The sequence below is a fragment of the Rhinolophus sinicus genome, chromosome 15, assembly GCF_057876585.1.
Source record: "Rhinolophus sinicus isolate RSI-liver-muscle chromosome 15, RSI-T2T, whole genome shotgun sequence".
Lineage (NCBI taxonomy): Eukaryota > Metazoa > Chordata > Mammalia > Chiroptera > Rhinolophidae > Rhinolophus > Rhinolophus sinicus.
This window is the reverse complement of record NC_142515.1, coordinates 123,106,113-123,126,894: the sequence shown is the minus strand read 5'-3', so window position 1 is coordinate 123,126,894 and position 20,782 is coordinate 123,106,113. Positions and strand designations below refer to the sequence as shown.

The following is a 20,782-nucleotide window of genomic DNA, read 5'->3' as shown; positions in this document are numbered from 1 at the left end:
GAACACTTCTGAGAAAGGTTTGTTTTTGCATCTGTTTCAGACCAAAATTTCTTCTGCTCCTAATGTACAACATACAAGTATGCAATGGAAAATAAAAATAATTTCCCACGTGGTGGATGATCTAATGTCATTCAAGTCGTACTATGCCTCACAGGTAGAGCTATCAGCGGGACCATAAAAAGCTACAAGTACCACCAATGAATAAAACACTATATCAGGATTCTTTAAGTAATCATTCTAAGTAAGAGGCAAGGTAAATGGCCTAACCATTTAATGTTGTACTTCAATTTTTCCATGCACAATGGAAAATTTAATTGTTGTACTTCAATTAAATGTTGTACTTCAATTTTTCCATGCACAATGGACAAATGAGCAAAGCATACTTGAGAACACTTAAAGTGTATTTTTGATTAAACACAATAAGCACGACAATACCATTTTTGTTTCTACACGGTCCTATTACAAGCAAACACAACAATGGTATTTCAAGCAAGAATGTCAAATAATATACAATCTTAATTATTTTACAAGTGCAGGTTTTTGTCGTATGATTTTGCCAGTTTGCAGAAAATCTCTTCCTAAACTGTGGGATGGAAAATGACTTTGTTACCCAATCCACAATGCAAAAAAGATACAGTATTCTCCATAAACTATTTCAGTTTTGTTTAGTAAAATGGCGCTCATCTCTCAAGTTACCATCTCACTAAATATTGTTTTTTGTTTTCAAAGCAATTTCAAGTTTTAACCATAAATAAAATTATTACTAAGAACTGTGTTTGTTTGTTTGTTAGTTGCTAAGCAGAGTGTTGTAGGGAGAGCCACACTGGGAAATCCCAATCTGTGAGGGTGGGATCCTTCCTTGTGGTAAGGTCAGGGCAGCCCTCTGAGTGAATGTGTAACAGGGAAGCTGAGATTGAAAGTTGCTTTCCAGGATTAAGACTTTCTAAGCCACTTTGGAAAAAGCACCTATCCATGACTTGCAACTCAAAACCCTTTGACAGGATGCCAGGTAGGAAAGAAATTCACTTTTAAGACATATTTTTGATACACTAATGTTGTTCTGAGAAACAACAACAGAACTAATTTTAGTTCCAACATGTAAGTGGCGCTAAAGACATCATTCTATTCCCTACAGATGCAGCAATAAAAGCTGAACAAACTGAAAATCAGTAACTTTTCTTGGAAGCATCAAAGAATTGAAATCGCAGGACAGACCCACTGCCACTCAGAGATCTAGAAGGAAACGTCAACTTCGTGTCATAGTCAAGCTCTCCTTACCTGGAATAGAAGTCCCTGGAGCCATCAACTGGTCAGATCAATTCAAGGTGGTTTTCATGGATTGTTGGAGGCTGAGCGTGGGCTTATGTGAAAGTGAGAAACGTCTGGGGGTTCTGATCTTCAGGGGATCCTCATACTTTCATGGAATTTATGTTCAAGAACCCCATCGGTTTCCCATGGTGAAGATGCCAGAAAGATCTCCTCACGGTCCAAGGAGAGGAAGGCAGGCAGTGATTCTCACTAATTACATCACTAGCATTCTCTCTAACAAAGGCCTATAATGCTGGGAAGGACTTCAGCAGAATCTTGTCCCAGAGCCTTGATAGGTCATTCCTTCTACGCAAGCCCCCTCCAGCCTTCTTGTCTCATGTAAGGAAAGGCAAGGGGATCTATACAAGAATACAATTTTATGGAGTTATAGGTCAGAGACACAAGCCCACTGAAAGACTGAAAACAATTGGACAGTTACAGAAGCCACCTTCTCCAGAAGCTTAACACCAACAGAGCGTAAATATAATAGCAGAGGACAGCTGAGAAGTTACAAGAAACAGAATCTCTTTGAGGAAGAATGGAGAACAATTTACCTCAGTCCTATTTATTATCCCATGCGACATGTTTCGTTTCCAACAAGAATCACAAGGCATACCACCAATAGCAGGATTTAATAAATAAATGGGAGAGAAGAGACAGATATCCTGGGCAGAAGAATCCAAATAATGTATGTAGATCCTCTGCCCTCAAGAAAGTGGATTATGACTTCCCCTATTCCGTAAACGTGGACTATGCATAGTGACTTTCTACCAAAGAGTACAGTATTCAAAGGGGTGGCGTGGGTGGGTAGAGTAACTTTACAGTGTAGAAAGCTGACAAAGACCATGTCAATCCAAACAACAGTGATAAGTCACACTGATAGTAAGTACCCTTTATATAATGTGATAAGAAAAGTAATATAACTCAGTGGTACCACAAGTGAATTAACCTAGTGTAATCAGGAGAAAACCACCAGGCCAATCCTTACCGAGAAACATTCTACAAAATTCCTGACCAGCAATGCTCAAAGTGTCAAGGTCATCTTAAACAAGGAAATTCTGAGAGACTGTCACATGACTGCAAATGTAATGAATTATCCTAGATTTGATCTCAGAACAGAAAAAAGTAGCATTAGGTCAAAAAAGAAAATCCTAATAACTTCTGGACTCTAGGTAATAATAACATATCAGTTCATTAATTGTGATAAATGTACCAAACCAATGTAAGGCATTAGTAATAGGGAAATCTGGGAATGAGGTATACGTATGAGGGGGGTTCTGATCTAGCTTCATAATAATTCGGCAAATCAAAACTGTTCTGATTTTTTTAAAAATTATGTTTAAGAAAAAAAAGGCAGATTCTGAAAGAAAAGTACAGTTGAGTCCACTGCACTGTAGATTATTTTCTCATTTATCCCAGAGGCTTTTGTGAATTCCTTTGGTATGGACCTTTGAGACAGATTAAATAGGTCTCTGATACCGTTAAAAGCCTTTAGGAAAAAAGGCTTTTTGATACTTTAGAAATGTATGATATGCTTTTTCTCCTGACTACTAATTCAGCCAGGTGACTGATGGCATAGAACAGAAAAGGAGTTATGGCAGAATCAACCACAGAAGTACCAAACATATCAGCATATGACATCAAAGATGTTTGATGAGGTTACCAGCAATCAAAGATGAAATGATAGATGTTAACATGTTGAAAAAGAGTGTGATCCCTGACAGTCTATAATGCACATTAGAAATCCAATATGGATCGTTTGGGAGTTAACTTGGATTTACTCTATGGTTACTGTGATCATGATGTTCTTATACCCCTGGCTGATAGGGCTTGAAGAAATTTGGATAGCAGACTCAAAATGATGTCATAGACAAAAACAGTACCAAAAAACTCCAACAGAATAGTCAAAATATTGCAAATGCAAATCCCCTATTTATTACTGTTATTGAATTTATTGGGGTAACATTGGTTAACAACATATAAATGTCAGCTGTACAACTATATAATACAGCATTTGTATATGCTATTACATGCTCATCACCAGAAGTCCAATCTCCTTTTGTCAACTTGTATGACTCCCTTTCTCTTATGTTTCTTTTATTCAAAGGCTACGTCAATTAATACAAATAAAATTACATAAATCTTAATGACGTCAAAGCAAAAAAAAAAAAAAAAAATCTGTGTTCAAGGTGGCATCAGTGCTACTCCATTTAGGATCCATTGTGCACTGTACAGAGAAATCATGACTTATAGTTCCCCATACATATGAGTAGTGCTGCAGTTGGGTCAGGCAATGTGAGACATTCATGTCAGATTTAGAAGGTGAAAGGGGAGATCAGTTGTGGGGCAGTGGAGATAGATCTCTCACAGAAGGGGAGCCTCGGGACTCATGTGCGTAAGGGAGAGTTCTTGCTGAGAATGCTGAGGTCACCACCACATTAGGGACGGGGCAGGGCAATGGCTTGCTTCACCAGCTAACAATATCCTGTTGAGACTGAGGAAATTTACTGTGGCTTCCACTTAGTTGTCTGTGAATCAGCTACTTTTAGGAACTTCTGCCTGACCTTCTTCACCTAACTCTTCTCACAATGGTTGCGTAAGCCTGAAACGACCTGTATTAAGTCCTTCCTTCTCAGAAATCCTAGACTGGCTCTTGTTTTCCTGACTGAAGCATGACTTTTCACCTGAATGGAGGACCTCAAGGTATGCATGAAAATGATGTCAAGTTCTACAACCATTCTTGTAGGATTTGTGGGACATGTATACTAACTTTGTGGCTTTTCCTAGCTTAGCATCAGAAGGATGAATTTAATATTTCTGGGCCCTCGTTTCCTCACCTCTCATATGAGGGCCTGGGCCAACACCTTTCTAGTTCTATCACTCTGCACGTCCAGGATATTAAGATTAATTTGAGTAGAGACTAGATGACAAAGACTACTATTCCACATTATAAATATTGTTGGTCTGGTGAGTTTAACATCACTTGTTTTGACATAATAAATCACCTTTGCCTTCCAAAATTAGCTTTTTTTCCCCAGTAAAATATAAAATATAATGGACACATTCTGTCTAGCCACATCAAATCCTTTATATTTCTCATGTATATGATAAATTCTGATGATTTCATTTTTGCTGTCTTTACATTGGCAACAAACATCTAAGCTGACTTTTTAGGCTATTAAATGATTAATCAAATTTCCATTTTAATATACCTTGATGCTGCTAAACCCGAGCAAGTTTAACGCTCTATCATATTTGATCACATTCCAAATGTAAGGCACTCTTGTGTCCTCTGTAACAAATCCCCATAAATTGGGTGACTTAAAATAACACACACTTATTCTTTTACAGTTCTGTAGGTCAGAAATCTGAAATAGGTTTTACTGGCAGAAACTGAAGTGTTGGCAGAGCTGCTGTCCCTCCTGTGGCTGTAGGGGCGAATATGTGTCCTTGGCTTTTCTAGCTTCTAGAGTCAGCAGAGTGGTATTAGGTCACACTTCGGTGGTTTCATTGTCTTATGTGTTCTCTGTTGTCAAATCCCCCTCTGCCTCTTTCCAATAAAGTCACTTGTGATTACACTCAGGACTTACTGTGATAATCCAGGCTAGTCTCCTCATCACAAGATCTTTAACAAACATATCTGTAGCCATTCTTGCATTCTGTTTGCCTACAGTTTTGCCACCTCTACAGTGACATTCACAGTCTCTGATGGCTTGGACCTAGATATCTTTGGGGGCCATTACTCATTATAATACACCAATCTTACATGTACAATTGAAAACTGTTTAATACTTCTGTTCCTACAGCTAAACTTCTCATTTTTTCTAGAGCAAACAATAAAAAAATTATGGTGCATGTGCATACACACACACACACACACACACACACACAACACAGCCAATAAAGTAGCTAGACTGACAAACTTAAAACCCAAAAGTATTCATTTAACTCAAAAATATGGTAGAAAAAGAAGAAAAAGAGAATACAGAACAGAGGCAATAATTTTTAAATATGTAGAAAGAATACATGAGTTTTAAACACCCAAATTAAATTAAATTAAATTAAATTAAATTAAATTAAATTAAATTAAATGTACATATACACTCCAATTAAAAGGGAAGTCAGAAATTGTTAGAATTTAAAAAAAAAAAAGCAATACACAACTACATGCTTCCAGGTGATGTATTTTAAATACACTAAACGTTAAAAGTACAATCATGAAAAAACATACAGTATGCAAACTCTAATCTCAAAAAATTAATATGGCTCCATTAGCATCGAAAACTCAAGTTCAGAACAAGAAATATTACCAGAGCTGAAGAGGGTCACTTAATAAAGATAAAATGGTCCATTGACTATCTCTAAACATGTGCTAAATAACAGAGCTTCAAAATTCAGGAAAGCAAAACTGACAAAACTAAAGTTAAAAATTGATGAATCTACAATCACAGTGGACCATTTAACACATATTGCTCAGTAACTGATAAGGCAAGTAGAAAAATATAGTGATGTAGAAGATTTGAATAATACAATCAACTAATTAATCTAATTAATATTTACAGAACACCATACAAGTATAAGAAATGCCAGGCTATAAAACAAACTAAACAAATTTAACAATGTTTAAATCCTACAGAAAATCTACTATAATCCCCAAAAAATTATATTAGAAAGAAAAAAGATAGCCAGTTATCTCACCTCCCAAAATATTTGGAAATTAAATAATATATTACATATATAGGCTATTGGTTAAATAATAAGTCACAAGGGAATATAGAAATTATCTCCAACTAAATAAATCTCCAACTAAATCCTTCATGGATTTAGATGCAAAAATTTTAAAGAAATATTAGCAAATTCAATCTAGTAATACATAAAAAAATAATGCACCATGACTACAGGGATTAAACCAAGGAATAAAAGGTTAATTTAATATTTGAAAATAAATCAATAAAAATCAACATATTTAAAAAACTAAAGAAAAAAAAATGTACCATCTACATAAATGAAGAAAAAGTACTTGTCACTTGTCAAAATTAAATATGTATTCTGGATAAAACCTCTCAGGAAATCAGAAGTAGAGGATTTCCTATCATCAATGGCGAACTATTGCAGGTTTTTACCCTGAAAATGGTACCACTGTCACTTCAGCATGTGCCTTGAGGACTTTGCCTGTATAAAAATCTAATAAAGGTAATTTGTAAAGATTGAGAAAGAAGAATTCTACTCTGTCTATTTGCAAATGACATCATCATTCACATTGTAAGGAATGATTATTAACAATAATAATAGTCTAGTAGTAATGAATATAGTTGGTAACAGAACATGAGATCAACAAGCTGGCTCTTAAAGGTAAAAACTAAAACTCAAAATCTAGTATATAAATAAAAGCTAATAAACTATATTCATAAGTGCAGGTCAGTAAAATTTTCTTAGGACACAATTTAAACCTATCTAAAAGGGAAAAAAAATGTAGACATCAACATTAAAAATAGTCTGCCCATGAAGATGAACCATTATGAAAATGAAAGAGAAAACCAATAACTGCAAAAGAAAGAGTTCCTAGCGGAAAACTTTGATAGAAAATATATAAAGAAATCTTGCTAATAAATGTTAAAGGGCAAACTTTGCAATTTTAAAATAAGTAAATACTTGTGCAGATACTTCAGAAAAGATCTGTGACTGTTCCATAGAGAAATAAATAGGTGTTCAAAGCATTTACTCATCAGGAAAATGCAAATTAAATCCACAATGAGACACTATGACTATGTCACACTTAGGTAAAATAAAAAGACAACATCAGTATTGGTTAGGATGAGTAGTAACTGGAGGTCCAATAAACTAATAGTAGGTATGTAAAATGATTCAAGCACTTCAAAACACTACTTACCAGTTACAAAGTAAAAATACACCTAACTGGGACCTAGCAATTCTACTTTTATGAAGCTACCCAACAGAGGTGAAAAGGTTCATCTACAAAAATATGTATACAATTACTGTTGATTTTTTTCTTTATCCATCTAACCAAAAGTAACTGGGGGGGGGGGGGCCTTAATGTCCATAATCAATGAAATGGATAAACATTGTGATAAATTCATTTCATTGAAAATAATCAACAATAAAGAGGACTGACTTATTCATTCATAAAACAAATGAATCAGCATCAAAATATGATTTTGAATAAAAGACGTCAAACATAAAAGACTACATACTGCATATTTTCATTTGTTTGATGATGTTATAGACCTATTAACCTAATCTGTGGAGATAAAAGTCAGAAGAAGGTTTTTTCTGGGTGGTGGGGGAAGTTGTTCTGGAAAACATGAAGGAACATTCTGGGACAATCAAAATGATCTAAATCTTGATTTGGGTATTAGTTGCATGAAGAAACAAATTATTAAAACTCATTGAACTACATGCAATATATGTTATATTATGTAAATTTTATTCCATTTAAAAAGAGTTTGGAGGGAAAAAAAAAAAAAAAAAAAAAAGCAAACCCTGGCAAATAATGAATCAAATACTTGCCATATGACTCAGTAATCCCATTTTTACATGTTTTCCATGTGTATCGAAAACTTATGTTGACACAAAATCTGTACACAACATTTTATACGAGTTTTATTTAAAATCACTAAAACCTGGAGACAACACAAATATCCTCCAACAGATGAATGGGTAAACACAGTGGATAACATCTGTGTAATTGAATACTACTCAGCAATAAAAAAGAAGAAACTATCGATTCATGCAACAATATGAATAAATCTTAAATGCATTTTGTTAAGTGAGAGAAGCGAGCTCCCCAAGGCTACATATTGCAGTATTTCATTTATATGACATCCTGGAATAAGTAAAACATTGGGATAGAAAGTAGATCAATGGTTATCAAGAGGAAAGGGCGGAGGGAAAGGCTGTCTCCAGAGGGGCAGCAGGCAGAAACATTGGGGATGACAGACTATTTTTGTATAGCACTGTGTGGGGGATACTTGGCTATGCATTTGTCGAAACCCATAGAATGGGACCCACAGAGTGAATTTTCCTACATGCATATTTAAAATCCAAAACAAAACCATGATGTCAGGGGATCTCAGAATGGAGTGCAGACTGTAGAAGAATGAATTTAATTATATTACAAATAAATGTTATAACCACATTGAAGGGAGTGAGTAAAGGAGCTGACATATATACTTTGGAAAACAGTGTTTTGACTGAATATTGCAAAGATAAAGACAGAGAACCATACAAAAATATTATACTCTAGTTAGAAAATTTCTTCTACATAGGAATATGGGTTAGCAATTCCGAACTACATGCATACTAACTAGCATTGAACGAAAAGAGGCAATGGGGAATGATGGAATGATCCCTGCGGTGCTAGATTGTCATCAGATATGAACTCAAGTTTTGTTTCATTTTGTGTGTATGTATATATGTGTGTTTATTGTGTATTTCCATATGTATGTGATAAATAACACATATGTATTATAATATGAAAATATATAATAAATAAATATATATATATACACACACACACAGATTGGTATAGAAATAATTATGAACACACACACACACACACACACACACACACACACACGGGTTAGTACATGTATGTATACTTCCTAGCTCTATCTCCTGAGTAGGCATAGAAGTGATGACACCTCAATAATAAAGAGTATACCTAGCACCGAGAGCATAGTTTCTAAGTACCAGTCTCCAACAGCAAGAACAAAACATCTTTAGAAAAGTAGTTAACAATCGATTCCAAAACTGGGAAGGTAAAATACAAGATAAGTCTGAAACAACTCTGGGAAAAGATTTAAAAAATCACTAACAATAACAACAACGACAAAAACAATACAAAAGATGAAACCAATTCCAAAGGAGTACACAAGAGACATTCTGAAAGTACTCCCAGGGTCAAAGCTCAAACAGCTTGAAGAAAAATATTAAAAATGACAGTATTGGTTTTAGACTAATGGATAAAATAAATATCTGTGAGTCTTTACTGATATAAATAATTGATTGAATCAATACGTGGGTGAGAAGGACAACTCTTACAGAATAAATCCAATTTAAAAATGTGAAATAAATGATGAAATAGAAAATCACCATTAGAATACTACAGTCATAATTGCAAGATCCACTGATGAATGTTAAAAATAGTGGCTTAAAATTTCAGGCAAAATTAAATATTTGCAAAGTTTAAATGTAGCTCTTCATAATATTTATGAATTATAAATGCAGATACATTTACAGCAAGCCTGTAAGATACCACCTTATCCAAGTGATCAAGGTTAATATTATCAGTAGAAACCCAGGATGATATCACGATGCCCTTGATATACTATGAAAAAGACAATTCACCTTGGTGGTATTCTTTTCAAAAATTCACAACCACAGTAGAATGAGAAAACTTGAAAATAATAAAAGTTGTAAAACATTCCACAAAATTGTACAAAATTCCTGAACAATAATCCTCAGTTTCCAACTCATGAAAGACAAGGAGAGATGAACAAACCATCAAAGGTTGGAGGTATCTAAGAATCATGAAAACTGAATATAATATAGGACCTTAGATTGAATCATAGAACAGAGAAAAAACACAAACTAATGGAAAAATTGGTGAAATTGAGATAAAGTCTGTAGTTTACAATAACATAACAATGCTAATCTATTCGTTTTGACAAATTTGCCTTGGTTATAAAAAATATTAATGTTAGGGGAAACTGAATGAAAAGTATACAGTGATCCTCTGTACCATCTTCAGTACTCTTTGTATTGAAACAAACAATTTAAACATTTTGAGTCTTTGTATATGTTTCAGAAATTTGAAAAGATGATAGGAATTTGCTGTTCTTCAAAAGTTTTAGTGAGTTATCTTTCAAAGTATGCTTGGCCATGTACAGAATTTAGAGATGACATTTTAATTTCAGAAAATCAACTTTCTATAGACTACAAAACAGATATTACGTGTTGTTCCTCTATCCCTTATCCACACTCTCACTTTCCATCCATTGTTAAACCATTTTAACTATTTTACAACTTTATTGTGATAAAATTGACAAATAATAAACTGCACATAATAAACATGGTAAGTTTTGATCCATATATATCAATATGGAATCATTACCATAGTCAAGAATGTGAATACATGCATCATCTCCAAACACTTCCTCACGTCTCTCGGTAATGTTTTTGATCAAGCTCTCCCATGTGTCTACAGCACTCAGATCCCCTGGTTTTGACTGGTTGGATCATAGACCTTGAAGTCTTAGCTTCCAGGTCCCTCATTAAAAATGTCACACCACAGCCTGAAATCTGTACACCCTACTTTTACTTAACTCACTGTATTGCATTATACTGTCTATGTATCTGTGGCAATTCTCCTCAGATTAGAGGGATATATTAATGTTGGAAGGAATTTTGTTTCATCATTGTAGCCATAACCTTAACACAGATTATTAGCTGCTGAAATACACAGTCATCACATTATATAATTCCATGCTTTTGTACCCATTGCAGAAACACATACTATGCTTCTAATTGATGATTCAAGAGGTCTATGAAATAATGATTGTCTTTTATAATGAAAAGGTAATGGTGTGTATATTTAATTATTTTCGTTAATCAAAAATAACATTCTTAAAAACATGAGTTCAGTGCCTCTACTATTGCAAAACTTTCATTTAATGAAATTACTGACTTCCAAATATAGTTGGTGTGTTTAATTGCTCTTGTTATCTATGATTGCTTTATAGCAAAATTTTATGTTCTCCATCAGTGATTAAGAACTTTACATATGAAATTATATGAGAATGGGTATTATATTTTTGTACATGTCATGGTCATAGTTATCATAAATGGACAATTATAGCTATTAAAGCTACTGATTATTTGGTAACATATCCTAGGCACTATGCTAAACACTACATATATATACATATATATATATAAACCTCAATTAATTTTTACCAAAAAACCCTATAAATTAGGCTTTATTAACTCCCTTTTATTAATTAGCAAGCTGAGACCGAGAAAAGAAAGTGGAGAGGAGTGCAAATGGCTAAATGCTTAAAACATCTTTTAAACTATGGCATATGTTAACTCTTTTGAGCTCCTACCTCATACCCACTTCACCATGTAAACAGCTCTCCTCAGTGTGACATCTACCAGGCACAAGGGTTCACACTATTTGAGTTATATTACATTATCAAATAGTTGCAAAACAGTAACTTATATATTTGTAGCCATTTAGAATTTTCAATAAGCTATGACAAACATTACCACGTCACAGCCCTGAGGTACTTACGGCAGAATTATGTCTCTACTGTGCATTTAAGGAAACAGAAGCTCAGTGATTTGAGGTGGTTAGTCAAGGTCACGAGACAACCCATTCCTTTTGACTGATAGACAGTGGGTAGTCTTCCTCTGGTCTTCCTGTTTCTTCAGAAAACCTAAGTTTGTTCTGTTCACATGGCATCAAGACTTAGATTCCTCTGCAAGAAATTATTGTATTGTACGTATGTTCATGGCACACTCCCCTTCCTCATTGTAATCAGGGCTTCATGAATCACCCCCATTCTGAGATATCTATTCATATTTATGACACATTAGGACCTTACTCTTCACAGAAGTTTTCTTCATAGATGTTTTTGCCTATGAGTTATAATTCATAAAAGAATATGAATCCTACAGTCCAGAATAGTACTTAGCAAAATTAATCTGTCTATGAAAATTTGGTAATTATAGTAACTAAATGATTTTTCTTCTAATTTATTGACCATTATACGCATGTTTATTTTTAATTGATGAAACAATTTAAGCATATCTTGAATGTTTTCTGTATTTTACACTATTGGGGTATTTTGATTATCCATACCAAGTCTTTGTAATGATATATTAAAATAAACTAGTCACTCATAAATTGATTTATAATTTCAGCATGATGCCAAAGTATTGACTGTTGTTGTCCTTAAGAACTGTTAAGATATCTAATACTGTTTTGTAAACCTAAAAAAATAAATTGTGCTTTTGTTTACGTTTTATTTATTAAATTAATAGCATCTATTGATATTTTAATCCCTAAAATCCCCTACATGCATAATTTTTAAAATGTTAGAATGTCAATATGTCAATCTTGAAAAGTTAGTTCATAACACTAATATCAACATTAGGATAATCTAGTATTTTATAATTTTTCTATATGTTAATTGATGGACTTTGAACTATATATTGTTTATAGTTGTGACTAAGTAGCAAATATTTGATATTTCTCTCCAGAATTATGGGCCTCAATAATTCTTTACTAATTTGAATGAAACATTTCTTTAGATATTTTATAGTGTATCATTTTTAGATTAAAAACTTCATTAGGATGTCTTTCTAGCATTTTGACCAGAAATAAATTATATACAGCCTTCTGAAAAAAACTATACTGCTCTTCTATATCAATCGATCGTAACAAATTAATACCACCTTAATAATGCAAAATAAATTTCGGTTAAACTGAAAATATATTTCAGAGTTTTATACGGTATTCTTTTTAATACTTCTTAATTTTATAACATTCTAGTTGCAAAAAAACAAACCCAATAGAACAAAAGTAGTCTGCTATACAAGTACCATGTTGCCCCGAAAATAAGACCTAGCCGGACAACCAGCTCTGATGCGTCTTTTGGAGCAAACATTAATATAACACCTGGTCTTGTTTTACTATAAGACCCGGTCTTATATATTATAACACTGGGTCTTGTATAAATTTTTGCTCCAAAAGATGCATTAGAGCTGATTGTCCGGCTAGGGCTTATTTTCGGGGAAAGATGTTATTTCCAATTAGATAAGAAACAGATTGTTTTAATCATCCCACTTTTAGCTTTTCTTTGAAAAACTGTAGCTTGTAATACTTCTGATAGCAAATGACAAAGCATTTTTATAATTTCCATAATTATGTGTATTTTTCAACTTATTTACCCATATCACTAAATGGCAAAGTTTTACTACGGAAACTAATTCACAATTTACTACTTTAAGTTCAAAAAACGATTTCTTTAAAAGGGAAGAGAGGCAACTAAAATTTAGTTAATTGGAAATTCAGAAAACATGGATACTAATTTTATTGATATTTTACTTCCTCTGACCTAGCAGTTCAACAATTTGGGCTTCTGTTTTATTATTTACACATAGAGGGTGATTCTAGGTTCAGGTTTGCCCAGGATAGTTAGTTTATGAAAGCATCCTTAGTGTGCGTCCCTTACTCGCATTGACTTTCAAAATTGTCCCAGTAATGACAACAAATTCCATTGGTATCCTAATACAGAAAACCATGTCATTGCAAGAAATGTTAATTGATGGAGTTTCGCAAAACGAGAAGACAACTTACAAGTCATACATAATATACTTTGACTGAAATGCTGCTATAGTACTTATTTGAAAAGGCCTTTGTTAAAAACTATACTTGCTTTAGAGTCCCAGTCCAGTTTCTGTATCACACAATATGCTACAGAACACATAGTAATGCAAGATAGGGTGTTCAGAATTATAGAAGATGATGGAATTCAGTATACTAAAAAGGACAGAATTTCTTTGACTAAGACATCAGGAGAAATAGGTGTGAACTGCATATATTCAGTACTTAAAATAATTCCAATGTATAGTCAGTACTCAAATATTTATTAAACAATAAAAAGACTTTTAAATATGGCTTTTAAATATGGCTAAGTTATTATTTTGTTTGTTCTTTTGTGTTGGAAAAAAATAATATAAATAAGAAAAAATAAATAAAATGAATCTCAATAGATTCCTAGTATCCTCATAAGACTTACAGAAACCATTTTCTGGAACACTTTATTTGTGTTTCCATTTCCATAGATTAAGCAATATACACCTACATTGCATTAAGATAATCAAGTGCTTTTTAAAATTCTTTATTAAGTCAGTGGAACGTATTATTCACCTTAATTTTATCTATATACTTTAAATTCTATGCTGACTACCTTATAGTGAGTTATGTGATATCTCACTTATACTAATGAATAAGATGCTTTCCGTGATTTATTATAGACAGTATTTTCCAACAAAACAAAGGACAATAGAGTAGATTGGTTGCAAGGTGCCATCATCAACACCATCACTCAGAAATGCATGTGTTATGGGCCTATTTGCACATGACGTTTTGTTGGGCACTTCTTCAACACCTTATTCAGTGAATAAATCAGCAGCTAGATGACAAGTCTTCCCGAAAACAATCAAACTTTAAAACAAATATTGAAATATGTGGTTATACGAGAAAAATGGATGCCTTAAAAATTTAGGATATTATGGGAAGTCAATGTCGATATTCAAGATTAAGCTCAATATAAAATCATGCACTGTATTTTGAGAGTGATACTTATCAGAGAACTCTGACTCTTCTAAAATTCTTTTGCATTTATTAGAAATAAATTAGAGTAGAATGGTAACTTTCTTCCAAACTATTTCATTCATTGAACCTTTGTTTACGCAGAGCTATCACAGGCAAGAGTTCAATGCAAATCTTTCAAGTAACATGTCCTTTTTTAAAGCTCTGGGATTTATTTCCAATCTTTCCTCAAACAAGTCCCTTTTTTAGCTATCTTAGTATGTCAAATAGAAAAAATCAAAATAGAAAGGAAATATCATGGATTTGTCTCAGCATCAAATACCAGCCCCAATTCTATTTTCCCTAATCCTGGGAAGGAAAAAGCTTTGGAGTGGACAATCCTTTTTTCCCATTCTTAACATATAATATTTTTGTATACTTAGTCATAAATCAGTGCCAGACTTAATCAGACCATTTTAAAATGCATCTCATTTTTTAATTTTTTTTTTTTACCCAGGATCTATACTTATTCATATTTCACAGATTCATTATTCTTTCCAAGAACTGTACAAAACTAAATATTATACAATGGAAAAGCAAGCTGTATCAACTGTTTGTTATTGATTAAAATTTTACTGCACAAATATCAATTATTCAAAATTGTGACATGTATTTTCTAAAGAGGTGTCAAAGCAATGTAGTTTTGTCATCAAGGTAATCAAATATACTACTACTACTTTTCTATATCAAGGATGCTTGTTTATTCCGTGATTTTTAAATCTTTCACTAGCTACAAAAGTTTGAAAGCTGATCTTCCTTCATCTCCAGCATCACCAGCATACACAGAGTGCAAAAAGTGTCGCTCTCATTTTACTCTTATTTCTATAAATTTCAGAAAGCTGCCCTTTGTTGTTATGGTGAGTATGGCAGCCATTGTTTTTCTCTAATCAGCAAAAATGTTTCCTTCTTTTTCTCCTTAACCAACAGATCCCTCCTCAGCATCTTTTGTAGCTGGAGTTGTATAGAGAGGGATGGGACAGAAAGGGGAATCATTTTCTTTCTGACAAGAAAAGGAGAGGTGTGAGAAGAAGACCTCCCTCACTGTTTGCTTTGAGTATTCATTCAATGAAGACAAACAAATGGTTGGAGTTCCTGTACCATCTTGTGACCAAATGGGATGGGAGGCCATCTAAAATCTGAAATATACATGTAAAGCATATACAAAAGATAACCTAATACAGACTAACAAGCCAATGAGTTTTCAAATAGCATACCAAGATAAGTAAGGTAAATGTTAAATTTTGTCTTTCTTCCTTAGAATTAGTTACGTATCAACTCTGTGTAAATTATTTCTATAAATCCAAGTAAGAGAGGAGTGTTGAGCCAAATTATAACATTAGTGCTAAGACTCCATTTTCCTTAATATTGTACAGACATAAAAGTAACAGCATGCTTCCCATAACCTAAGTAATAATTTACTTTACAAATTTTGTGGATGTGGTTTTCTTCTTGTGATATGGTATAAATATAGCTATATAACTTAGAATAAAACTGTCTGAAGACTGTCCAAAATCAGTATAGCATCTCATGGCAAGAAATGAGTTAAGGGTTGGCTCAAAGTTAATGTGGAGATTAATTTCATTAACTCATATCACTTAACATCAATTTCATATCATTTTTTTAGATCCCCTCTGTTTACTCACATATAATTATATGAGCACGTATACAGATGCATGTGCATACATTCACATATAAATACACATGCATGCATACACATGCATATGCCATGTATATACTTATTTTAGAAATCACGAGAACTGTAGACCACCTTCAATTCTAGTCCCTCAGGTCTCATTTTTGCCTTCTTCCATTTCATATGTACATGTCCTTTCTCCCCCAGTGTTACTCCTGAGTTCTAAAATATCAACAGATTTATGGATCTGCTCAATCCTACAATGCTTCAAACCTTGCTACAGAATTGCAGAGCGCATACAACTACTCAAACAAGCCTACTAAAAAGATTTAGTGATTTGCTTGTAGTCTGGCCCCCTACACTTGCCCAGGACAGAGGGTATTTTTGCTTTCCATGTATTTCTGACAATCTTCTAATAAATAACTAGATAGCTTCAAATAAAAGAATTACCCAAACTTAATAGATTGCATGCCTGCCAAAATATTTCAATTGAAAGGGGATTATACGATTATCAATATGTACTTTAAAGGGTTATTTCCAAATGTTCTTCATTATTGAAGGACACTTTGAAAAGCAGAATCTGACTATCATGCTTATTGTTATTACTATGTTGGGAAACAGTTTCAGTGTAAATAACATTTATCACGTTCATTTCCTTTCTCCATTTTTCTTATGACTATTGTCAAATGACAGGAAAACTGCCATTGTGACTGAGGTCAACACGTTTATATATACCAAGATATATCACATGGCTTTGAAAAGGCAAGTCAATTTGCTGTGTTGAGAGATGGGTCTGATGTTCTCACTAAGACATTTGGACAGATGATTATAGCTGTTCAGTCAATGCAGGAGTCGCATCACTGCCAAGCCTTCCTCCCTCCAGTCATGGATTACTGACCTTTGGGCAGCTGCCTACGCAAGAACGAAAAGATAAAAAGATGCATGTGTCTCTGTCTGAAATCCTCTGTAGTAACTCTAATTGACTGCAGTGATATCTGCTGGTGACAGTGGAGAAAGCTGACAGCTGCAGGCCCTGTCGTTGCAGCCAAAAAGCCACTCTTGTGGAGATCTTAGATGAGTATATTAAGTACTTTTACTAGCTCAGCTGGTGAAGTTACTTTAGCTCATTTGGCATGAGCACCAGCCCGAGAATAGTAAATCAGCTCTTAAAAGTACCTTCTTGTCATCTGAATTGTAAATGTTCAGTGATCTAATACTAATCCTCTTTTATAAATAGAACTGACCCTTTAGTGCTGTGGTATCATGAAAAAACTTTTTTTTTTCTAATTTTGCTAACTTTTCTTTTCCTTTGTCTAACCCCATTTGCCCTTCTACACACAGCAAGTGCAAATCTTAGAACAGCTCAAAATTAGATGTCACAAAAGAAGACCACACGTGAACAATCCAATACATTAGTGTGCTGGACTTATACAGTAAAATGTAGTCAGGAGCTAAACTTTAAATCATTTGTTAGAGAAGTCTAAAGAAAAAAACAAAAAAATTTGAGGTCAGAAAACTTGAAACACACTGTCAGGTAAGCCCATAAGGTGCTACTGTCTTGAAATAACATAAACTGTCAATTTTTTCCCCAAATTATCTGGTTGCTCATGAGGGTCTGTCTTAGATGGCTTCAGGAAATAACAGAAGTTCATTGTTTTCATTATATTATAATTCATCTGTAGGAATGAAGTATTCCGCTAGATTATAGTGATTTAATCCTGCTTTCAGCCTGACTGAATCTGTGTTTATACTTTTCCTTTATCTAACAATACGTTTGAATACTCCTCAAGACACAATCACAAACATCCACAAAGAGATCTGAAGACTACAGTCCGGCTTCCTAGACAGACAGATAATTACTGGAGGCACAAAACTTCAAGTTCCCCAGCAAAGAAAGAATGCAATTAACAGTGAAGCTAATTGAATTTTTTCATACCAAAATACTTGACAGACGGGGCTGTGCTTTATTGCCTTTTATATACCCAGTGCTTTGAATATAGGACAGCAGAAATAGTAGATGCTTAATAATTTATTGCCACATTAAAAAATGAATAAATGACATTTATAAGCAGCAAAACATTCTTGTCATTTCTGAACTTAATTGGAAAATAAAATTGGCAAAATCAAATTTGGATGGTGCAATGAAATCTACAAAAATAAAATAATTTATCCTTCCTAGGATGCCCTTATAAGTGAATTTAATTGCTTGTTTTATCTAATTAGAAAACCTCTAAATATCCCAAAGATTATTAAGTTTCCCTCATTCATCACATTTTAATATTATCAAAGTGTTATAAATTACATGGTTTAAGCATTTTACTAACATAGTTCTGTTTAGGATAAGTAATATTTTCTTATTAAAACCTTCTTTGTAATTTTTCCCAAAAACTATGAATCCTATTTTTCAGATACAGATCTTGTTATCCAGCTTAATTTAAAATTAATATGCTTATAATACTTTCTCTTTATAGGAAAAGCAGAGCAAGACACTTTCTGCACAGATATAGGTTTATAAAAGAATAAATCAAATCCCTTAAGGCATATAATTATATACAGTAATACCCTAAAGAAGCAAGCTGGTATGTAAACTGAGATTTAGTTTTGTGTAACCCAAATCAGTGCCACAGACGTTTTCATTTTTAAAAGTGCTCATTTAAAATATTTTAAATATTGCTCACTTTAAAATGCTCATTTAATTTGCCAAGCTCAAGGCCTTCAGAAACACCTTCTCCTGCCAACACTGGAGATCACACTTACATGATTAGGATAAAAATAAGCAACAGTAGCTACCAGGTAGAGGGGGCCTCTTGCCTTCCTCTGGAAGCACACATTCCTTCACATACCCTAAACGCCATGTATTCACGATGAAAAAGTAAACAAGAAATGTCTATAGATCCTAAAAAGGCATGTTTAAAAATGATTTAGTTTGGCTCCAGATCTGCTGAATTGCTTCATTACTGAAATTTAACTCTACTAAAATATTTCTTATTATATCGGCTTATAATAACACTAAAATAGAAGTTAAAATGCAGAAAAGCATCCAGGTAATAAAATGAATAAACCTCAATGGAATAATATGTATGAACAATTCATGTGCTTTTTATAATCATTGCTACAGCTTGATATCATCTATCCTATTATTTGCTTAATGTTATAATTAACAACAAAAGTTCAAATTGACAAGTTATGTGAGAATTTTATTAACTCTACAGTTCCCACCAATTTATTTTTAATTTTCTAATATCATAATTATCTGTAGTTAATCCAAACATGTGCATTATTTTTCTTAAAGGTGGCACGGTGTGTGGTATTTACAGTTTCCATTTTCTCATCAGAGACCCTGCTTGAATCTAGGGTTCTATTCGTTACTTTTTTCACTTGCTAAAGCTCCCAATCTGTTACCCAGCTACAGACAGAGATAATATCTTTTACTGAGCATTTGTGTAATGCTTTAATAAACACATTAAAATTATTAACAAAAATAATAAATTTATACTTATTTTAGCTAAGACATGTTTTCGATTTGGTAAGGAAAGTCAGTGCTAATATTGAGGTCTATAGAGTATTTCAACAATCTTTCATTTGATCATTTCAGAAATTATGGTTAAAAATACTGTAAAAAAAATATGTTGTTAAATTTACACAATCTAAGAAATCCATCCTCCACCAATCTACAATTACAGAATTCTAGAATTTAAGTCATTTGCAACAATATGCTTTCAACGAGAACCACCAAGGAGGCATGTCACACCATTCTTTTGGAATAATTCTTTGTAGAGTGTTACTACCTTTTTCTGCTAGAGGAAGGGAAAACATGTTTCATGGTAAACCAAGAATACACTATGTTTCCCACTTAAAATAATTACCATGAATGTACTAACAGATCGACTTTAAGAAGTTTTGCAGCAAAAACCTTAATTAACTATAAAATACCTTTGAGTGGTACACCTAGAGACATGCTGCTTTACAGATATGGAAGAAGCAGTGATACAAGATTAAAAATGACAGTGGAAACAAAGGCTTTTATAGAATTAATTGATATCTAAAGAAACTCAATTTATGTTAAGAAAAACGTATATGCTTGTTTGAGTTCCAACTTTCATAGGTACATTAGAGTGATTATGTTGGCTCAAATAAATAAAAATCGGAGTAATCATATCAATGAGTATATTGAATAGATATTTAAGGATGTAATGAAGCACAACTTCAAATTATGAAGAACCCAAAACTGTTTTTTAAAAGGGACACCTTTGAATACCTCGGTCCATATGTCATAAATCCAATTTTAAAAGGCTTTGAAAATTAGCAGCTGCAACTATTGTGTAATGTAGTATTTATTATTATTATTTGTTTTATATCAGATATAGTGCTTTAATTTGTTAAATTAGAGAAAACAGCATACATTGAGCTATTGGGACTATGGTAATGGTTATTTTTGAATA

General features: G+C 33.2%; 1 long non-coding RNA gene across 8 annotated transcripts in view; it reads right to left on the bottom strand.

The window, feature by feature from the left end:
* The window catches only part of LOC109456613 (uncharacterized), a 311,202-nt gene that overhangs the window by 209,123 nt on the left and 81,297 nt on the right, over nt 1-20,782 (bottom strand). The gene's annotated exons all lie outside the window — the stretch shown is intronic.